Source organism: Artemia franciscana, chromosome 4 (assembly GCF_032884065.1).
Source record: "Artemia franciscana chromosome 4, ASM3288406v1, whole genome shotgun sequence".
Lineage (NCBI taxonomy): Eukaryota > Metazoa > Arthropoda > Branchiopoda > Anostraca > Artemiidae > Artemia > Artemia franciscana.
In genome coordinates, this window is record NC_088866.1 from 8,453,880 (window position 1) to 8,466,693 (window position 12,814).

Here is a 12,814-nt window from a genome sequence, read left to right on the forward strand (position 1 = left end):
AATTGATTTTTTCAACAAGATGAAAATAATGTATTCTTTTTCAGAGTAGTATTATAATTATTTGAAAAGAAAATAACTTTTTATTCTTTTGTTCCCACTTAAATACCGGCAAATGGGAAGAGCAATAAAGGCGAACAAGATGGGCTTAATAAATTATTGGAAGACCGGTTTGGTGTGACAGGTACTATAACTCCCCCCCCCCAAAAAAAAAAACTGAACTTAGATAGTTTTGTGAACGAGCTCGGGGTTGATGCTGAATTTTTAGATCGGCTGCTAGAGGAGTTAACGCCATACACAACACTGAGACAAGTAGCAGACCAGACAGCGGCCATCCCACAGAACCCTTAGAGTGGCCGCGAAGTGGAGGGGGAGTGAGAAAATACGGTAGTCGAGTGGAATATGTAAATCCCGTACCCTGTATCGCCAGAGTTTTACTTGTAAAACTCTGCCTTGTGCAATTCACATGTTCATAGGGCATGCTTAAGAGACCCAATCAACTCATTTATGGAGGGTAGGGTTTTTATGGATCCTACAGATATAGTGCACTCCTGTGTGGGCAAGATTCGAACCCTTCTTGAAAAATAGATTTGATGGTGGAGAGGTAGGGATAGCATTGAAGTGTCAATCTCCCTCTTTTTTTTTCTCTTTTTTTTTTTTACTTAAAAGAAAAGTCGGGCGAGGTGTATTTGTATTATACGGAAACTGTAATGCAAAGATTTCATCTGTAATGCAAAGATTTCATCTTTACATTACAGGAGGGGAGAAGGTTATAAAATAATTTAAATTTAAAGGGATGAAGAGGCGTACAACAAATTATTTTCGATATGGGCTGCAGTACTTCAAGTACGCAATCCTTATAGAAGCCTACGAAACCCAGGTAGAACCCTTTTTGACGATTTGGCGGTAAACTGTCCTAGGGAGGGGGAAGGGTTTCTCAAAGTAGATTCTAACTGTTTGAATTGACAACATCCACTGACACTCAAAGGACCAGATATTTTTGAGCAGGCTATTGAGTATTTAAAGATTGGTATTACCGTTTTTTATTTGACACGGAATTTGAGAATAAGTTAATAATAAAAAGGGGGTAATTTACCAGTGAGAGCTCCTTCAATTGAATTGGTGAAGCAACGGATGTGACTTCTGTACGAGCTTTCTACAGAGCATATTCAACTGGACATATTTTCCCTATTTCAACTATTAGTCAGGTTCTGCAGAAGAAGAATGACAGGGACACTAGCTACTATTGTCCTGTGTGTCTGTTTTCAGACACACAAAATCTCATTTTGAGATTCAATAGGTTTTAGACTTCACTCTTACAGAGTGATTTGGTGGTGTTAGACAGCGAGGCGAAACTCACAGACGTGTAAAATCCATCGAATTTGAATCGTGTTAAAGAACATAAAACCATTGCAGTCTCTTTTGCACATTCACCAAGAGACTCTAGCAAAACCATGCAATTCAAGTATGCCGGCAAAAAAATTTCCTTGTGTGTGCCAGACGCCAAATAGCAGTGGCTGTTTAGAACACCAAAGTACGATTTTACCTCAAAGAGTACGAATTTGCAAGCAATTTAAAATTCTGAAAATCTAATTGATTTAAAAGTATCAATAATTATATTTTATACTTGGCAGTTGCAAAAGAATTAATGCCAAACGGTGGCAGTGCTCTGTGGGACGGCTGCTGTCTGGTCTGCTACTTGTCTCAGTGCTGGGTACGGCGTTAACTCCTCTAGCAACTGATCTAAAAATCAGAATCAATCCTGAGCTCGTTCACAAAAATTTCTAAATTCATTTGGGGGGGCGGGGGTAGTTATAGTATCTTTCACACCAAACCAGTCCTGCAATAATTTTTTTAAGTCAATCTGGTTCGTCGTTATTGCTGAAAAAGAATAAATTATTTTCATCTTGCTGAAAAAATCTATTGCTATTTTTTTAGGCCCAGGGTCCTCAGAGCCCCTGGAACTATCGATAACAGTCCCAGTTATTTACTCTTTTGAAATGGTTTGGTTTTAATCTGAATAAGTATATAATATTTCCATTGTGTTAAAATCCCCGTTTTATTTATTTTTAAAAGCCAGGGTCCCTGAAATTTCTACGTCAGAACTATGGAACAGGGGGATTTCAACATTCTAAGTTATTTTCCCTTTAAAATGGTTTGGCTTTAACCTGAAAAAGAATATATTATTTTAGTAGTGGGAAAGCTTATAGGTATTTTTAGGAGTAGGAGTGCCCCCTGTAGGAGCATCGAACAAGGGCCCCAGCATCTCAGTTATATTCCCATTTGAAATGGTACAGTTTTCTCAGCTTGAGAAAGAATGGATGGATTCATTATGTTGAAAAAGCCTATAGCTATTTTTAGAAGGGTCCTGAACCCTCGAACAAGGGGAGGGGGTGAGATCATATCGAAACCTTGAGGAAGCAGGGGAGAAGGGCCTTAAGAGCGTGGGCCCTCCTTACGGCCGCTTACATAATGTTATAAATTATGACTATATTCAAAAGGACACTTGTTCTAATTTTCCAGCTGGAATCGCCACTAAAATGCAATCAATTTAACAAACGTCTCTTAATCCTAAGTAAAAAATAAATATGTTCTTTACTTGAAATGCATCACTTGTCAAAAGTCGTATAATAGCTTTTTTTCAAAACGCACGCTCAATCGGAATCAATTGCAATTAATCGATGAAACCTACCTTTATTTCAAGTTTCTAAGTGACTCTTTGTTTACCTGTCCGTAAGAAAAAGCTTAAACTTAGCAAATCATTATTTAAAGAAGTATTGTACCCCCAGCTTCGAATTTGAATCAAATAACACATCTCTATTGCCCCTCTCCCGTCTTATGTTTCGTAGCCCCTTTCCTTAATGAGTAATTTAAGTTGTAAGAGGGATTTAAGAGGGCAGGTCCTTCTTAGGGGGATCTTACACAATATTAAAAATCATGATTATATTCATGAAAACAACAGTTGAACTATCTGTACTTACCAATTAAAGAAAAAACACGCTATCATTTTAACACATATACAAGACTTCAGACAAGACAATAATTAAATATTCAGCTTCTTAAAGCCTTCAAAGCTGAATTGTATTTCGGCAAAAACTTTTTTAAGTCAATAAGAAATGTGAAAACATATCTTATCCAATAATTTAGCAGTATGGCGGTTATGGAAGGTTTTGAGAGTGATGCTCACCAGATTTGCTGGATGCTCATGCTTTCTGACAAGAACCATTTACCAGTAATTTTTACGGTAAAGTGTATTTTGACAGGATGAAAAAGAGATTATAAAAGTAATAAAATCCTATCAGCTTCAATTTAAGTACACTCAAGTTTTGTTTTGGGATGGGGCATTACTACGGGAAGGGGTTATCTCCATCCCTTAATGTACTTAGAAATTAAGTTCTTGCCTGGAGCCATGCTTGAATCATATCCTTATTAAAATTTCGTCTTTCAAATTTCATCTTGAAAACTGTACTTCTGACTTTGCTTGTATTCACATTTTATCCCCCGAAGAAACAAAGGAACTACCCGGTCCACTGCCCGGTAAGTGAATCAACAAACTCTTGCGTAAGACAAGTAACGGAAGTACCCGGTGTTTGGAATCAAACCAAGTCGTGTGTAGGTCACGTAGTTGGAAATCCTTTGTGCTTGAGATGCATAGGTTTTTAATGCAAAGCAAGTCTTCCGTAATCCCTACGAAAGCAAGGGAGGACTCAAAACTACTCAATCCACATTTAAATCTACATAGGTAAACATTAGACTAAAGTCTTGGAGAAGGTCTCGAGGAAAATATTTCGAAGAAAAAATGTTGAAAAGAAACATCTCGAAAAAAATCGTGGCACGTAGAGATAACTTTCTATTTGCTTCATAAACGCAGGCTACAGCCATAAATGACGTAAAAATTTAATGAGGCAGCAAAATTTAAGTGCCAGATCATGGGCAGCGCAATAGCTGTGCCGAAGTAAGCAGCGATGTTGCCGCAATCTATTATTCTTTTTTTTAATTAGGGCACTATAGAAGGAGTTGTCGTGTATAACTGCGAAAAGGGTTCATTTGATTGAAAATTAAAAGGCACTATTGCCCTTTTTGATAGTCAAAAGAAATGAGAGCGTGACTCGCCATGCCAATCATTCCCGCAAACAAGTCCAATCAACATTTTTAGATTGTTGGCAAGAGTTATAAGCTTTCCCCCAGGGGACATATAGAGTGCTTATGGATAAAACGGATGATTGAGCTTTGGAGGAGGCTCATTATATTGGAAATTTAAAGTTCTAGACCCCTTTTAAGAGTAAAAAGTGGTGGATCGCAACTAGCCCCCCCCCCCCCCTAAGATCCTCTTTTCCCCAAACACGTCTGATCGAAATTGTGAGATAGCCATTTTGTTCACAACAGTCCATTAAACATATAACAATGTCTTCAGGGTTGACACAACATAAAAATGCCCAGGGGCAAGGGTTGTAAAATATATCACGGATATATTAGGTTCTTATGGAATGGGTGGTCTCATAAACTTCGGATTGGATGGGGCTTATTTCAATCAGAAGTTCTAATACCTTTTTTAGGAGTCAAGAGTAAATGGAGGGTAACAACCCCCCCCCCCAAAAAAAAAGCCTATCATTCTCCAAAACACATCCGATCAAAAAGCTATAAGAGCAATATTGTTCAGCATTGTTGTAAGACCCAGCAATTATGTCTTTGGAGATGTCAACCTCCTCACAGTCCTCAGGACAATTCCTTCATTATTTTTATACAGTATATACTATTAAGAAAGGTATGTATTTTGAACTTACTTTCCAACAAGACGAAGGGCATTCAGGTGGGCCTATCAGAGAATATTGAGTACAGTGTTGAACTAAACCAGACTATTTATGTGTATACGGATAGTCAAAAGGACGCAACTCAGGAATGACTGAATATATTGATTTGGGAATTCCAGGAAAATATAAGGGAGACGATCAAAAAGGCAATATTTGCATCCTACCACTACTACTGCTACCATCACTACTACTACCACACTGCTCCATTTACAATTTTAATAGGAAATTAGAAGTAAACCAGACGACACACTGTATATGTACACTGTTAAAAGAGCATGGGAATTGATTGGGGAATTAAGTTGGAACTTTCAGAGAATGCTTAAATAGGAAGACTGTCTGACCTAAAGGCAACATGTGCAGGCTACCATAAATACAACTATCATTACTACATTTACTACTACTGCTACTACTAAAACTGCTACTTCTATTGCAACTACTTGTGAGGCTAATAGCATTGAGATGAACATTTCGAAATTCTATGAACATACCGGTTTACAAACAGACATTTTAACAGTGTCATAGCAATGGTTAATAATTTGAAATCTAAACTCTCAAGAATTGATGAAAGGGATGTTAAACTGGAAAAAAGGCCATACTTAATGCTATTTCTGCTACTAGGGCTACTCCTATTACTTTTAAAACTACTACGAGTAAAATCAATACTACTACTGTGACGCATTACAACACGCCATCTGTATGCGGGTTGTCAAAAGTGTGTAATAGCAATATCATAGGAACAGTTTGGTGTGTAAAGTTGCAACTAACAGGGCTTTTTGGGGGGGAAGGGGGTTCCCAAGCAAATGGAAATATTTGCACCTAATGCTACTGCCTCTGCTCATGCTACTGTTATAATTATTACTTCTACTACCATTGCCACTAAAGCTAAGACTATTACCATTAATTCTACCCTTGCTAATCCTATTAAAACTAAGGATATTAAGGCGAAAAATTTGGAATGTATTGAAAATGTATAAATCAAATAGAAACACACTAAGCACACACAGGTTGTTTAGAAGACGTATCATAAATGCATCAGGAACGGTTGATGGTATTAAGTTAAAACTTTCGGTGCTGTTTGAAGGAGACATAGAAGAAACCAAAGCTGCTATGTGCATACTGCTACTATTCCTTCTAAAACTAATGCTACTCCGCAAGCTAAGAGTATTAAGGTGAAGCTTTAGAATATTTTGGTGATTGTTAAACTAAATCAAAAGAAACGAGGTTGTGGATTTTCAAAAAGGTTGCAAAGCATTATATCAAGAACGGCTTAAAGTATTGAGTTAAAACTTTAGGGATAAGTTTTGTAAAAACGAGAAAAAACTAATATGAGTAAGGTTGACAAACCCCATGCCTCCTCAATACTGGAGCATAATTTACGGTTTACTGAAAATTAAATACATTTTAAATTTTTTCCTCTTTTTCTTTAATAAATTTTTTTTTTTAATCTAAGGAAGAAATATCAGTATATGTGTATTAAATTAGCAATCGACGTTCGTCGATTGCCCATAAGTGACCCAATAAGTTCGATCCCTGGCGGAGCTGGGGTTCCAGCGTTGACTAATGGTCATACTAACGAAACGGCAACAGTTATGAGTGTTAGTTGGGGTGTCCTTCTGACGGAGTCTTAGCTACGAACAGGGTTAAGTAGTCTTCAATTGGTGATTGTGAAAAGTTTGCTATATGAAATGGACACCTATTACCTGAAAAAACTACTATTCAATATACGACAGTTTTACAAAAAAAAAAATAGAAGTCAAAGTTATTCATTTCATTCATTCAAGTCTCGACTGGGGTGCATACATGGGTGTGGAAAAGACACTAGAACTTTTGAAACGTTCTTGTGTGTTTGAAAATATGAGAAGTGTAGTAAAATTAGTTGTTGTCAATTGTGACCTTTTTTAAAAAAGTATAAGGTGTCATATATCCCATGCTTAGCATTAATATTTTTCGGAGTTACCCCTTCCATATCTGGTCAATTGACACTACAAGAAAGTTAAATTATGTGCATATGGCCACCAATATTTTATTATAGCAATAGAAAATTATAAACACACAAGGATTTAACATTGAGGTCAATTCAAAGTTTTATAAGATCATACATGTAGAAAGCAATAACAATAGAAAATTTTAATCATAAAATCATAGATCATATCCCGATTTGGATGATTGGATTATTATCAGGTAACTCATCCTCTGGTACTAGCAAAGAGTTTAAAAAGATGTCAAGAGCTATAGGGCTCAAGATTTTACATTCTTCCTCAAAAAACCTTTGCTCTCTTGTGTTGGCAAAAAACATGGTTAAATATGTCAAAAAAGCATTAACACATTACCATGATGGAGTACATAGTGCAAATTGGGCCGATCTCATACCTTTCATCTAATTAGCCTTAAACACTAGCTCCGAACAATAACTCTAGTCAAGAGTACATTCTATTTTTTATGCTAGATGGATTCCAGGCAAAATCAATTTTTTACCATATATCAAGACGCCTCCAAAAAAGTCGTATTTTACTGAGGAAGAATGGGTCTCTAGCCTCACCCAAGAAGCGTTGCTGAGACAAAATTGTTTAAGGAACACTGATGGATTTGGAACAATATATGCTGGACAAAATCCAAATTTGATCACAAAATCATTTGGTCAAACAAATTTTGAATTTGGTCACATAAACTGCATTTTGCACCTGAAAAGAATGAAGTAGCAGTATTCACAAAAAAAGTGTAAATGGCAAGTTACCTTTACTATAAAAATATACAATCACCCGTTATCCCTGAAAAAAAATAAGTGAAACAATTGTGTCTTATAGCCGATCACCAACTGAGCTGGAAAGCTCGTTGTCTTGAAAAAGCACGGTAAAGGACTGTTTCCTTAACCCAATTTTAACAAATGGTTGGAAAAACTGGGGCTTGGCTCCTAGTATAATTATGTATTTATATAAGACTGTAAGTAAACTGATTCTGATACATGGAATAATGATTTGGGTCAATTCAACTTGAACTGCTAATCCCATAACCACCTTAATAAGGGCGCACATGGTAGCACGCCTAATAACTAACCAATAGAAGTTTTTCTGGAGGAAGATGAGGTATAAAGTGCTGTCTAACTGCAAACAAACGGTCAATGGACCCCGAAACAACAGATTTAAAATGGGAAAAGTAAAAGAGAAATATATAGCTCATTGCTTCAGTACAGTGCGCCGCGTAAGTGTTGGGAGGATATTATTCCAGCAGTGAAACTGAAGAGGCAGTTCTAGATTATCATGAAGCGTTAAAAGGAAGTGGAACAAGAGATGGGGTTTCTTCACTAAAATAACCTAACAGTCTTTTATACTGATTTGGGCGTTTATACACAATCTAGGGCTGGAGTAGTAATACACTAGAATTCTCCTGATGTGAAAAAGGAGGTAATTAGCTATTACCATGGAAAATTTGCAACTGTTTTTCCGCCTGAAATGTTTGGAATAGAATATGCTTCAAGGCTGTTGGAAATGGGCTCTACAGGACACAGTAAACGTATCTTAACTGACAAACAAGCATGCGTAAGGGCTTTTTGGTATTTTAAGAGCTGGTAAAAGGGAAAATTGGAATGTTAAAAAGTCTTGGATAGTTTAGAATCCAAAGAAAACTAAACTGCCCTAAAATGGGGTAAAATGGGAGACGGCAAGTTAAGCAGCTAAGGCTGGGACATCATTGAGCTACTATGGTCTAGAGCCTTTTATGCCAATTTCTCAGAATGGCTCGCAGGTGGGGGTGTGGAGTTGGAGCAATAAGAGAACGGAACAAAATTACCATAGGAAGGTGGGATGTAATGAAACGAAGGAATTGCTCCTACGTTTAAATAAACCCTAAATAAATATTTTCTATAACTGACAATGTTTGAGACATTGATGGCTATTGAAACTATAAAAGGAATTGGAAATTTGAGAAAAATTTTGATGCCAAATAGGGAAAGTTATGCCAAAAGGGCATAATTTGACCTCTGTGGCAACAGAGGGCAACTGTGATAACATGACAGGCATCTAATAGAAGAATATCCAGCTAGGATTAACCAAGGCCTAGAAATACTTTATAATACCATTGTTAAGCTAGAGGATATAATTTGGGAAAGAGAATTCCGACAGCTGGAAAAAAATTTGGCAAGGGTGAGAAGACAAGATCCATATTTGGCCCCCAGCCACAATAAGCATAGTTTTTGGGTGAGGAGGTAATGGGTCCTAAATGCCTTAGACTTGATCCAATGATGGTGGGTCCATCCCTTTTTATAATAATAATAATAACATCACACCTCCAGCCTCAAAAGAGAAATTTGGCGGAATTCTACTACTCATCTGAAGAACTTGCGGATCTTACGAAAAAGACGAACATGTGAGACAACAAACTGACTTATGACTAACTTCAGCAAATGAAGCATCAAAAGCTAATAGGTCAAACCAAATGACTTAGTCCAGCAATAAAAATGATCAAATCGAAATCTTGATTTTCCTTCTTTTTTCTGTTAAACACGCACCAAATTGTTATTCATATTATACATCCATTTGCACTATAGGAAAAAAAAAGATTTCTTGGCAGCACGCCAGTTGCGTGCTACCGATATGTTCCAGACAGATACGGTGTCATAAGTTAGAAGATAGGCAATAAATGAAATTGAATGTGTCCACAATTGTCTTTTAAAGGTAAATTTACGTATCTATGGTTGTGTTTTTTTAGAATCTGCAAGAAATCAAAACATCGCCATCTAATATGAACTTGATACAGCTTTAAACGATTTCAGAGAAGAAAAACTGAAAATTTCTATCAAAAATACTGAACCACACAGAGTAATTGTTCCAAGTAAAACTTAACCGTAAATAAGAATATGATCATTTTTTTGATGTTTCAGTTTGGTTATTAGGCGTATAGCATTCTAATGGATTGCACATTAAATGGAAAATCCAGTGGTGTATTTCTTATTTACTATAGCTTAGGCTATGATTTCATCCTTTGCTTTAAATTATTCAGAATTTTTTTGGTAAAATTCTAGATAAGCTTCTTTTCACTATCATGGAAAGTGGTTTTGTTAGAGAAATGAAACTGTTAGAGATGGATCTACAGACTAAAGTATGTCTCCAGAAGGTAGTTTGAATGTGTTGTGAAGCAGAATGATTTTAGCCTTTTGAAATAGGCTAGGCCAGTGGTAAATTTTTTCCAAGATTGAAGCTAGCCTAGCCAATCAGAACTTGCCTAGTCCTAATTATCAAATCCCAACTATCTAAACCTACATTCATTAAGTTCAAGATTGGGAGCCTATGGTCCTTGTCTGTGAAATCTACATTGTTTAAGATTTGGGCTATGGTCAGAGGCACAACATGCATACAGGCAGAAGTATTATGTATTATAGTATATGTATTATAGTATTATGTATTATGCAATTATTATCTTAATTAACTCAGGACTAGGAACAAACCATCAGGACTAGAGAGTGCTAGAGAGATACAAATCAAGCCCACTTGGTAACAGTGATCACATGGTAGGTGTGGTTCAAGAACTATTCTCTGGCAATTTAGGGTTGGGACCACTGCACAACAGCAGCTTTGGATTGAGTTTGCAAGATGGCTGAGTATGACAAGCCACATCATCCTCCAAGCTGACTCTATTGTCATCCAAGAGTGTTATGGTAGTGAGGGCCAAGGAGAGGTTTTCCCACTGGAATTTCCATGGTTTGGCCCTCTATTCCTTGTCAAGCCTCTTTATGGATTCCTCAGGTGATGTTGTGGAAATTGTCTCATGGCTTAGTTGGTTTAAATCATTCACCACATGCTGTCTGAAAAAATCTAACTGGACCTCAGTGTTAACAGTCCATTTGAATAGCTTTTTCAAAAGTTCTTGTGTTTGTCTTTGGTGAGGAGAGAAGGTGAACAGTTTCTGGTCTGCTTGCTGGAGGTACCTGAAGGTGAGCATCATATCATTATGCCTATGCTGAAAAACAAGTGTTGAGAGGTTAGCAGATGGGAATCATAAAATACTTCCAGCAGTTTGCTGACAAAGGTGACCCATTTGATTAAACATATGTTGATTTTTCTAAGGCCTTCAACAAAATATGCCACTCCAAGCTGCTTCAAAACTCCAAAATCTTTGTGAGCATACATATAGGTGGGTTGAAAGTTTCATGATTAGTAGAAGTCAAGCTGTTGTTGTTGGTCAGGCAAAATTCTCAAGTATATTAGTTTGTAGCAGGGTTCCATAGGGTAGTTGCTTAGGTCCAATTTTATTCTCAATATGTATAAATGATCTACCATCATAAGAAATTCTACTGTTCAAATTTTTGCTGATGATGTGAAGTTGTATATGAAAGTTTCCTCAGTACAAGATAAAAAACTACTCTAGGAGGATTTAGAAAGTTTAAGTGAATGGTGCAGGGCAAACTATATGGTCTTAAACACATTTCAAAGTGTGCTGTCATGCATTATCTCTATAGAAAGTTAGTTAGAAATTTGCATTCCTACTATTTGATTATAAGCACCTAGGTATCAGAGGTGAGGACTATTGCAATCTTGGCATAGTATTTTGTCTGTTATTAGAGTTTGATGAGCATACAAAGATTGTCTTTGGTAGAGCATAGTTTACATTGTCTAGAATTAAAGAATATTTTTGAAGTTTAATGTGATTTTTTTTTGAACTATACACATGAAAGGTTTGCCCTATCCTTGAATATTTCTTTTCAATATGCTACCCTATAAATAAAGATGATAGGAAGAAAATTGAATCAGTACATAGATCTACTATAAAGCTAAAGCCCTACTTGAGGTATTTGTTGTATTCAAAACATTTAGTGGTGTTAAGATTGCTGAGTTTTCACTTCTGTTGGAGTATGACTAGGTATCAGAGGTGAGGACTATTGCAATCTTGGCATAGTATTTTGTCTGTTATTAGAGTTTGATGAGCATACAAAGATTGTCTTTGGTAGAGCATAGTTTACATTGTCTAGAATTAAAGAATATTTTTGAAGTTTAATGTGAATTTTTTTTTAACTATACACATGAAAGGTTTGCCCTATCCTTGAATATTGCTCTTCAATATGCTACCCTATAAATAAAGATGATAAGAAGAAAATTGAATCAGTACATAGATCTGCTATAAAGCTAAAGCCCTACTTGAGGTATTTGTTGTATTCAAAACATTTATTGAGTGTTAAGATTGCTGAGTTTTCACTTCTGTTGGAAGTGCTCTGATCTCAGTGTCCATAGTATTGTAAATGGCATTGTAAATTTGTATTCAGAAAATTTCTTTCAAAAAAGCCATTATATATCAACCAGACAAAATGCATTGACATTTTACCCCTCTTTTTATAGTGATGTATATTGTCATGCATAAGTTTGCCATTGATTGTTGTTAAATATTCAAGCAGTTGCTAGTTTTGATTTTCATTTTGTATGTTATGCTTATAAGCTATTGGATGAATAAAAAGATTTGGCACTAGGCCCTATCTGTATAGGTTAGGGCCCCCAGAACTTTACCAGTGCCTAATCTTGGCCAGGTTTCCTGATGAAAAAGTATATTTCCTGTGTATAGACAACAGGCCTCTGATCTTGGACATTATGTAGCTTAGGATAAGGTATCCAGTAGCCTAGGTAGACAACTAATCACCACTACAGCAGCTAAATCATTCTAAAATCTATATTAAACCACCTAGAAACTAGATTGTTTGTCAATATCATCTCAATAAGTATGTGATTAACTTGAACATTTAAAGATAAGCTATTCAACACTCACAATTTCAACTGACAACAGTGGAGCCTAATCTTCAAGAAACATTTCAAGCTTGATCATAATCTTAGAACATGCTCTCCAATGTGGGATATGTGATCTTAAAGTTAGAACACTGTATCCTAAATCATAAACAGGGCCAATCTTGGACAGATTTAATGAAAGATAAGTATTGTGAAACATAATAAATTTTTTTAAATGGTCTAGACTTTAGAGGTAACTGTTGTGTAAATTCAAATGTTGAAAGGGTGGAAGTTTTCCATAAT

The 12,814-nt window shown here is 36.2% G+C and overlaps 1 protein-coding gene across 4 annotated transcripts in view; it reads left to right on the plus strand.

Annotated features, from left to right (window-relative positions):
- The first annotated feature begins 9,548 nt into the window (after positions 1–9,548).
- The window catches only part of LOC136025944 (arginine/serine-rich coiled-coil protein 2-like), a 33,257-nt gene continuing 29,991 nt past the window's right edge, over positions 9,549–12,814 (plus strand). The window contains exon 1 of one of the 4 annotated variants that reach the window (XM_065702041.1): positions 9,549–9,622. The gene's annotated coding sequence lies outside the window, so the exon portion shown is untranslated. Of the gene's footprint in view, positions 9,649–11,810; positions 11,941–12,814 lie in introns of those variants that run through there. The other 3 variants (XM_065702039.1, XM_065702040.1, XM_065702042.1) reach the window with 3 other exon arrangements.